The following is a 9,858-nucleotide window of genomic DNA, read 5'->3' as shown; positions in this document are numbered from 1 at the left end:
GAAGCTATTGTATTTTACCTCACTAAAGGTTGGGAGGGGGGGGGGGCTGTCAATTCAACTTTTTTGCATCAACAGTTGTATCTCTAAAACCACTGAGGCTGCGACCATGAGATTCATTAAGATTCCTCTCTCGACAGCATAGATTCCTCTGTCGACATGAACAACTACGATGATGTTAAGTTTCCCGACACACTGAAGTCTTATACAACTTTTGTAGAAAAGCCAAAGAACAGACAAGAGGGCGGCGTCAGCATTACTTGGTCTAATGCGAGACCGGTGCACAATGGGAGAAGGAGCCGGGCTAACAATATATCTGGCCCAACTGGTGTTAGAGGAGAAGCCAAAGAAGCCAAGACTCCTCGGCAAGCATGGAAACTATTTTTTTCTTTAAACATTTTGAACATTATTGTTCAAGAAACAAATAGAAAAATTGGTATACTCATTTCTCAATTGCCAGAGAGAAATTTAGATGACAGCAGGTATTGCTATTTTGGCCCAACCAACAACGAGGAGATGCTGGCCTTTGTTGGATTGGGGTATTTTCGGGGGCTTTTAGGACAGGCTGGTCATTCCACGGATGTATTGTTCAATCAACTGCAAGGGCATCCCGTGTTTAGTGCAACAATGAGCAAGAACCGCTTTAAATTTTTATTTTCGAACATTTCGTTCGACGACCAAAATACTAGGTCGCAACGTTGGAAGAATGACCGGTTTGCCGCATTTCGAGTCGTTTTCGAAATGTTTAACGAAAACTGCGGCAAACATGTCATTCCAGGTGACTACTTGTCGTTGAACGAAACGCTATACCCCATGAGGCCACTAATTGCCTTCAAGCAATATAATCCAAACAAGTCTGCGAAATATGGCCTTCTGTTCAAGTCGGTAAACTCCAGCAGATTCCCATACACATTTACGGCATCGGTTTATTCAGGTAAACCGAAGGAAGAGCCATTTCATTTTTACGTTCGTGGAACAGAAGAAGTGGTAAAAGGAATGGTGATGAGCCTGGAAAAACACGGTGACCTTCAAGGTCGGTTCATTTCGTATGACCGCTTGTACACCTCCATACCACTCGCGCAGTGGTTGCTTGACAGGGGTATAACGTCAGTGGGAACCCTCAACGCTATACGTAGAGGAATACCCCTGGAAGTGAAGCAAGTGAGTGGTAGGGAGGAATTTTCGTACGAAATTTATTGGCAGACGAGTGAGGCTGATCTCAGCCTACATTCTTATATAGTAAAAACGAAGAGTTCTGGCATGCGGAATGTGTTGATGTTGACGACCATGCAACCTATATTGAGGATTACCAAGGATGACGGCAAAAAGAAGCCAGGCTTGTATAAGCTTTACGACTTCACAAAGGGTGGCACCGATATCATCGACCAAAGGATGGGTTCATTCACGTGCAAAGCGAAGTCTCCACGGTGGACAACTACTGCGTTTGCTTATTTTTTGGATACTTGCCGCGTCAACGCATCTACAGTTTTAGCACTAAATGAAGGGACTGATCCACGCAAGCGAAAATCCTTCGACTTCGGTTGGGAACTGGCCATGGAACTCGTGAAGCCATTCATAAAGTCGCGACCTCTCCAGGGCCTGAACTATCATACCATTCATAAGATTGAAGCAGTAATAGGGAAACAACCTTCAACAACAACTCCAAGCGGCAGAAGGGCCACTCTGTCCCAACTATCGTCGACACGACGTAGATGCGACGTATGCAAACACGCTATTATGGGAAAAGGTGCCAAAGCCAGAAAAAACAAACTACCAAAAAACCGTGGCCAATGTCAGTGCTGTGAAAATCCTTTATACCCTGCACATTCCATACGAGTATGTCAAGCTTGCTTTTGCGCAGAATAAACTATTTAAATGATTGCGGTTTTATAAACATTGGCTTCAACCAAAAAAAGCCTAAAAAAAACGCGGAGCTCAATAAAAGATTTTCCTTTCATTAGACAGATAGCTATTTTTACGTTGATTCAACATATCAAGACGTTGAATACTTGTAAACATGCGCGGTTTTGCAATTAGATTGCTTATCAAAATCATCTATCCTTTTTTGTATAAAAAGTGGGTCATAAAACTAATCGTAATACTCGATGTAAAATTCTGCATTTTTATAATGCTGAAACAGTATTGTATTCATATTTTGTAAATCCATTTTCTATTTAGAAAATATCAATATAATGCGGTTTGAACATAGCTGAATTTTAGCACGGATACAACGACTGATTTTATGACTTTTATACAAACAAGGACAGAAAAGAAGTAATCTAATTGCAAACCCGCGCATGTTTACATCGTCTTGCAATGTTGAATCCACGTCGAAATGATTGAATTAGCGTTGTATTCAATTCCTCGTATTATCGAACTGTAAATGTGCAGCCACTTGTAACTTCAATGTGCCTCATTGCATATTCCTAAATATTTCTGAACTTGTGTGTGCATAACCTGACAGAACACAGGTTGCTTTACCATTGAATCAAGTTGAAAAACGTTGCTGCAAGAGCCTTGTGCCAATTGCTACAGTCCGGTATTACTGTAACCACTTATCAATATTTTGCTGCCAAACTGACATTTTTATCGCATAAACGCCCATTAGGCAGTTAATTCTTTGTAAAGTATTTCTCCAGGTTCACAATGATTTGACGCATAATAAATACTACTTTGAATAAATCTAAATATTTTTTGGATTTTAGTGTGTGGCACATGAATCTTAGAGAGCTTATTGAATCCACAAGAAAATGACCCGAGGCATTACAAATTTTCCTTATGACGAAAAGCGTTGTGACGTTCTGTTAATTAATGAAGCGTAACTGTTTTATTTTGAATTTCTTTCTGACTTCTGTTTACGTAGATCATCATCGACTTTATCGGGTAATCTTACTCCTAGTACTAGCCTTGTATGTAGCCGAGTTCACATTGAACTTACATTGAGAGACGCTATTGCAACTACAATACATTGCATTTAAACCGCGTTTTTGTTGCATGATCTTCCGTTCATTTCGTGGATTACATAATAGTATTTGATAAACGCCACCCTGCTTCTTCAGCTGGTCTTCATTTGTTGATAAAGCGTAGGAGTTGCTGTTCTTGGAACCGAGGTCACAAGATCATAATCCAAATTGATGTGACGCGCGTTCAGAAATCTCATTACTGCATGTAATTGATGAAGCATTGTTCTTTTAGTCAGGGAGCGAGCTTATGTTTGAGCGTGGGAAAAGTTATTATTTTGCATGAAAAATATAGATTCAAATTGAGATTATGTAAAAAAAACTTAATCACAACATTGCAATGCATGTTCTTCATTACTCTACCAAAAAATAATGTGTAAACTCACGCTACAATTGCTTTAATCGCAAAATAATCCAAAAGTCATAAGTCACCTCAACATTTCAACGTATATGAGCAGTTCTAAAATTCACATAGTTTTAATTTTCGGATATGCTCAGCGTGAATAATTTTACAAAGTGAATCTCACAGTTTGAAATCGTACCTTAAAAAATGACAGAGATATCACTCCTAAAGCATAAGAAGAATCGACAGCCCCCCCCCAAACTGAGCAAGACTCCAGGGAGCCCAACCTTGTAAGGGTTAAAGCATGCATCACCATGGAAGCATCCTTCTATTGTGGAGGAAGCTGAATGTACGTACACGCTCAAACGGAATGACAACCAAAACACTGATTAATATAGTTTCCGATTTGCTTTTACTTACTTTGGTATTTAATAATAGGCTACCTGGATTATGTTGTGTGTAGCCAAATCAAAAAAAAATTCCACAAAATAGATGACACACATCGGTACAATTACAGTTTTATCTTGAAATTAGCTCGTATCGTTGATTGGAATTTGATTGAAGATAGGTTTTTTCTTGATGTCAATAAGTAGCTGAAAAATATTATTAAATCGACAAAAGAAAATATATTTTCTGCTTTATTTTTTCATTTTATTGTAAAGAGTTGTTTTTTGGAGTGGTTATATAGAATCGATTTTAAAAATCTGTTGATGATACAGCTTATGGCTTATAAACCTACGCAAAAAAATTGTTTGGCTTCGTACAAAGCAGCCCACACATATCAAGAAACCAAGTAAGCCACGTCACAAAATCTTTGCTGTAAGTTGGCGTTCTTATCAAGGAAGTAGTCTTATGGAGAAGAACTTTTAGTATATTCAGTTTCTGTTTCTGACCGTACACTGAAGATTTGTTTGATTTTATCACATTAGTATAAAGAAAGGAAAGTGTATAAACCAGAAGATAGAAAAAAAATGTTACACTGAACTATATCAAGATTTTAAAAGATTTGGTGTTTCATGCTTTTTGTAAATACTGTAGTTAATAAAACAATATGTTAAATTTAGAGAATTTTTGTTTATCAATTCACCGAATACACTATAGATACCTAAAGATAGGCTTTGTCCTTTCTTGTGATTTAAACTTGCAAGAATAAACGTAGGTTAAAAGAATCATTTGAGAATTATTTGATAATTCCAATCGATAATTTGATCATTTCTCAGGGAGTACAGAATGGTTTTCCTATAATCGAATCAACAAAGGATAATACATTTAATTATAGATGTGCTGATAAAATATCAATAAGAACAAACTTAAAGAACATTTTCTTTCAACATTTTCTTGTATACTGGGATCCATTGTATCCCAAGGTCTACCTCAACCTGAGACTGGAGTAATTCAAACTTCATCTGTGAAAGAAAAATTGAACAAACAAAATTAAACTGTTATAACAATTTGTTTTTTTAACTATTGTATAGAAAATTTTCAGTCTAATCCCTTAAAACCTAAATAACCTAAAAACTAAGGGTAGGTTATTTTATTTGTGCTGAACCTTGGATAAGTGTGATCCTTTCAATAATATAATTAGGCCTAGTAGATTATTATAATAATTCATACGTTTTAAGACCTGTTAGACTTGATCAACAAAATCAGTTCATTTTGTTTTATTTCTGACCATCACAACAAAAGCAATACTGTAAATGCCAAACATAGCAGAGGTCTAGAAAAAGTAGAAGGGAAAAAACGCTGATGCTATAGTAGTCCAGGAGTTATACGAGTTTAATTACATTTTCATTAGGAAATTTAAGGAAGAACTTTTTAGATGTATTTTTGGGCGTATAATCCAAAAATCGAGTGCTTACACGTTGAAAACTGGACATTTTTGAGATATTAGCAATTTTTTATGTTTGTGGGCTACTTCCGTTTTTATTTTCTAATTTTTTCCTTTACCAATTTGTCATAGAATTAAGACAGCTTCTTAGTTCAAAAAGTAAAATTGGTCAAACTCTGCCAAGACAAAAGGCTATCTGTCGTGGTTTTGAGTATCTGTAATAGATTTTGTGTTTTTCAAAAACGAAACTGTAAAAAAATACAATCTGAAATACAAGATTTAGTTAGATGTAATGTTAAAATCATCATTCTGACTTTCACTGTCATCTGAATCGTCAGATAAATTCGAATCCTCGGAGTCACTGTCATTGTAAAATTGATCTACTTCCAGAATCTGGCAGCTGAGACCTTTAAACCAATTTGGCACTATCTTGCCGCTATTATCCTCTTTCCACCCATGGTCTAAGGGTGACTTTGTCACAGGCTTGAATTCATTTGCAAGTTTCCACATCCTTGCAATAAAATTTGCTCGCTTAATGTGCTGGATAAATGCTGCCCTGCAAGGAGACATTGCTGTAGGTTCCAAACCTTTTACTTTTTGCAGAGGCCGCTCACTATGTATTGGCGTAAATTATGTTTCAAATACAACTCTGCGGCTTCATTGACGTCACGAAGTTGCCTTTTCCCGTATGTTGCTCATACAAACTCTTCGAGAGCAGCTTCCGTGGCAGAGCTAACACTGATGGAACTGCCTAAATCTGCCAGTGCTTGAAAGAATTGAGAGTAGTATAGTTTTTCCTAGTCTAGTCTAGTTTTCCCTTTGGCAGTAGTAGTGGTATAGTTTTCCCTTTGCCAAAAAGACAGGAATTGTAATCACACCCTGTGATGGCATGGTATCCTGACAAAGCTGTACAGAATAAGCCATTAACTTCACTGAGCTCCTCCATCATGCTTCTGATGTTAACAATACGCCAAGTATTGTTGTAAGCATGACCCGTTTCTAATAAAACTTCTGTTTGCAGGTCCACATCGCTGCAATAATGCAAGAGAATGATCATTCATTGCAACGCACATTCACTCGCAAATATTCACTCACTACTCTTGTATAGCTGAAAGATGTGATGCACTATCATTGTGTCCGCTTCATTGTGTTTGCAGTCATATAAACAGCAGTTCTGTCTTATTACAAGATTGTCACTTTGCAGACTAAATTCATAGCACTTTTTTCCCTTTGCCAGGATTACTTTCTTGTTCCGGATTACTTCAGCATAGGATTTGACTGCCACTCATAAAACAAAAAAGCAAGGACAGAATCTTTGAACTGTGATGAGGATAGGCACTTTGAAAAGTCTTTAGGTCGTTTTTGGCTAGGACAAGTAATGCTGATGACAGTGTCGGTGTCCCCCCGAATTTCATGAGCCGAATCTTTGATTGTGTTCTGAGTATAATCGTCACATACAAAGTGCACTTCTTCGCTAGTAGCTGTATAAATCATAGTTAAGAGAGCTTTGGCAATTCCACCATAAGTAGAAGGAAGGTTCGTAATCATTCTGATCAAGAACATGCCATCAAAAATAGTCACATCGCTTCCGTATTCAATGGTTCATTAGCTGCCGTAGCAAGTGACTCAAGATGATTAGCCAATTTGGACTTGTTGGTTGTGGTCATACTTCCATCTACATTGCATAGACTAAGGGGAACTACTGACAGTGGGTGGGACAGGACTTTTCTTAAGTCAAGCTTTTTTGGCAGGACAAGTAATGAAGTCTGCCAAACATATCTCTGGAACATTTCAGTTCTACCACTTTCTTATCTTTTGTGGTGATGAAAACCTTTGCTGCATTACTAGCAAAATTTCTAACTTTCCTTCTCTTGATGGGCTTTTCAATTTGAGCTGGATCTTCTTTTATTTCATCAAGGAAGTCCTGTTGCTATTCAGAACCTTTGCTAATTGTGTTCAAGAGATCATTTCTGATCTCATCTGGAGCTGGTTTTCCAGACGATAGCTTGATCAAGTGATTGCTTTGTTCAACATGTTGAAACGGATTCATGGTCGAATCAATAATTTCACCAACCTTCATGAAATCAGCTTGGTCTCTTTTTATTCCGTGGGGTTTTGACTCCTGGTAAACAGTTTCATAATGTTTCATACCAGCCTTCTCCATCGCATAATTTATCACTTGACTCCTTACATACCTCGTGACATTCCATCTTCGTTGGGCAGGAAAACTCTAGGTAAACGCACTTATGCCAGTCATCCTGGATGCAGCATCCACATTCACAGTCATCTCCACTGCTTGATCAACAGGTAATTTGGAGAAGGAATGTCCAGACAACCTCACAGAGTAGGCTTCTTTCTCCAGCTGATCACGTATGCCAGGGTGTGTGTAGTCCTTGTACAACAGCTTCAGGAAGTACAGTAGCATGTGTCTGGAATAGTTGGGCTTGTTGCATGCAAAAACCACAGGGATTAGTGTTTTCAGAGCATAAGTGAAGAGCTCAATATCATTCGTCTTTACAGCTCTGTTTATAAGTAAAAATCGCTGTACAAGATTGATGTAAAGAAACCAGAACTGGGCTGTACCGCCATGGTTCCCGTTCCGTGTGTCGTCACAGAACTTCTCATAATCATTCATAAGACCTTTAAAGGCATCTGATTTCTCTACATCTTCAATATGTCTATTGTTTCGAAGCATTGCTGTGATGATAGCATGTCTATTCACATTGTCCTTCATCTGCTCTAAGAACGACTCTACTTGTTTTTTCCTGAACGCAGTGGCAAGTAAAACATGCAATCGCTTACACCTGTTGTAATGCTTTCCTGATAAGAAGCCGCTAATTGACCCAGGAGCTAGTATTTTCGATTGAGTAAAGATGTATGGACCTCCAGAATCTTCTATCAGGTAGCCCAAGCAACCAAAGTACCTGAACATGATGTGGAACGGCCTATAGTGAATGAATAACCTATCAAATCTGGGAGCCAGAATATTCTGGATTTTGGCAGCAGGCTTTGCAATACCAAGGTCATACGTAACATTCATGTAATGTTCCTTGCATTCATCCGCTACTTTCAAGCTTGTTTTCGTAGTATCAAGAACTACATCATGTCTTGTAGGTGGTTTTCTTATATTTGGCATGTAGCCTATGCAACTGTCTGGCGTGGCAGGGGATCTTTTGTAAGTTGAGCAGTCCATCCTGACTACATAGGCGTGTCTTTACAGCCAGCAAAGGTGATTGACCAAATCACATCCCTATTTTCACGTTTTGTAGATTTTCAGGAGAAGACATCTCGAAAGTTTTTAAATTGGTAGAAACTATCTTTGGCTTTTTTGTTACAAGCTCCAGCTCAATGTGAGGGATTTCAATACTCCCTTTTCTAATCCAAGACAAGCCAGAATTGCTACTATCACTCTGTAATAGGCCTTGTTCCTTTGATTCATCTAACTCTGTTGTCATATTTTGGAAGCATATTCCTTGTGTATCATGGAGGGTGCCACTGCGTGAAAGCGTATCTTTATTTTCATCATAATTGTCCCAAGCTATCGCAATTGCTAAACCTTTTTCTCCAATTATTCCTTCTTGAGAACACGTAATGAAACAAGCACAAACATAACCCAACTTTAGAAAAATTTTGCAAAGTGAAGTCATCAAAACTGAAAATTGTGAAGTACCTAACAATAATATTTATTCTATGAAAGTTGGTTCGAATTGAAACGAAACAACCAGACCACAACCCATCCCAGCTGAAATTTTAACGCGACCAGGAAACAAAAATACCCGAATTCCGAGGGAAAACAGCGGAACTAGCAACTTTGGTTTTGAGCCATGTATTCAAATGCAGCCGCTATCTAACGAATTTCTCATGAGCTCCCAAGCAATGACGTCATTCCCTTGCTAGCCCAAAAAGTGCAAATATCTCAAAAATGCCCAGTTTTCGGCCTGTAAGCACCCGATTTTTGGATTCTACGTCCAAAAATACATCTAAAAAAGTCATCGTTGAAATTCCTAATGAAAATGTAATTAAAGCCATGTAACTCCTGCTCTATAGCGTCCATGATGCCAAACTATGACAATCAGTTCAAAATGCGGCACAGTCGCAACCTTAGATAAATATATCAACTGACATGTATTATGGCACGAAATTCATGCAATTGTTCCGAAGTACAGTATTTACCAATGCATTTATGGAATCAGTGCATATCCTAAACTAAATGTGACAATGACCTTATGATAGTTCGTGTCGATGAGTTTACACACCCATGGAAACCCTGGTATGAATTTTGCCTTTTTTAGTGTCAGTCGAAAAAGCGCGCTGCGGTTGCGAAATAAAATAATTGCATTTCTCAAATTACTGTGAGTTGAACAAAAATTCTAGCAGAACTGCATATGTAAGCTTTTGAGAAATTGTTCGTATGGGTTACTTACTTTACTCTTTTTACCTCCATTTCGAGTAGATCGGAAAAAGATTAGGCAGCAAAAGGAAAAAAAAATATGTGAACTCAAAGTAGATCGTAAAGCATGAGTAATACCTGCAATAATTTAATATGCAGGAGACATATACAAAAAAGTTTCTGCACTGTTCTCGCTTGGAGTAACTTACCTCATTGCATATGCCTATTCACCACACACAATAACTGACTTTTATAATTATTCCTCATTAACACGGTTTGGTTCTTCTTGTCTTGTCATTTGTGCTGTCAAGTTGGCAATAAAAATAATAAATATATATAA

This window comes from Aplidium turbinatum, chromosome 5, assembly GCF_918807975.1.
Source record: "Aplidium turbinatum chromosome 5, kaAplTurb1.1, whole genome shotgun sequence".
NCBI classification, from domain to species: Eukaryota; Metazoa; Chordata; class Ascidiacea; order Aplousobranchia; family Polyclinidae; genus Aplidium; species Aplidium turbinatum.
The sequence above is the reverse complement of the archived record's forward strand: the minus strand, read 5'-3'. Positions refer to the sequence as shown.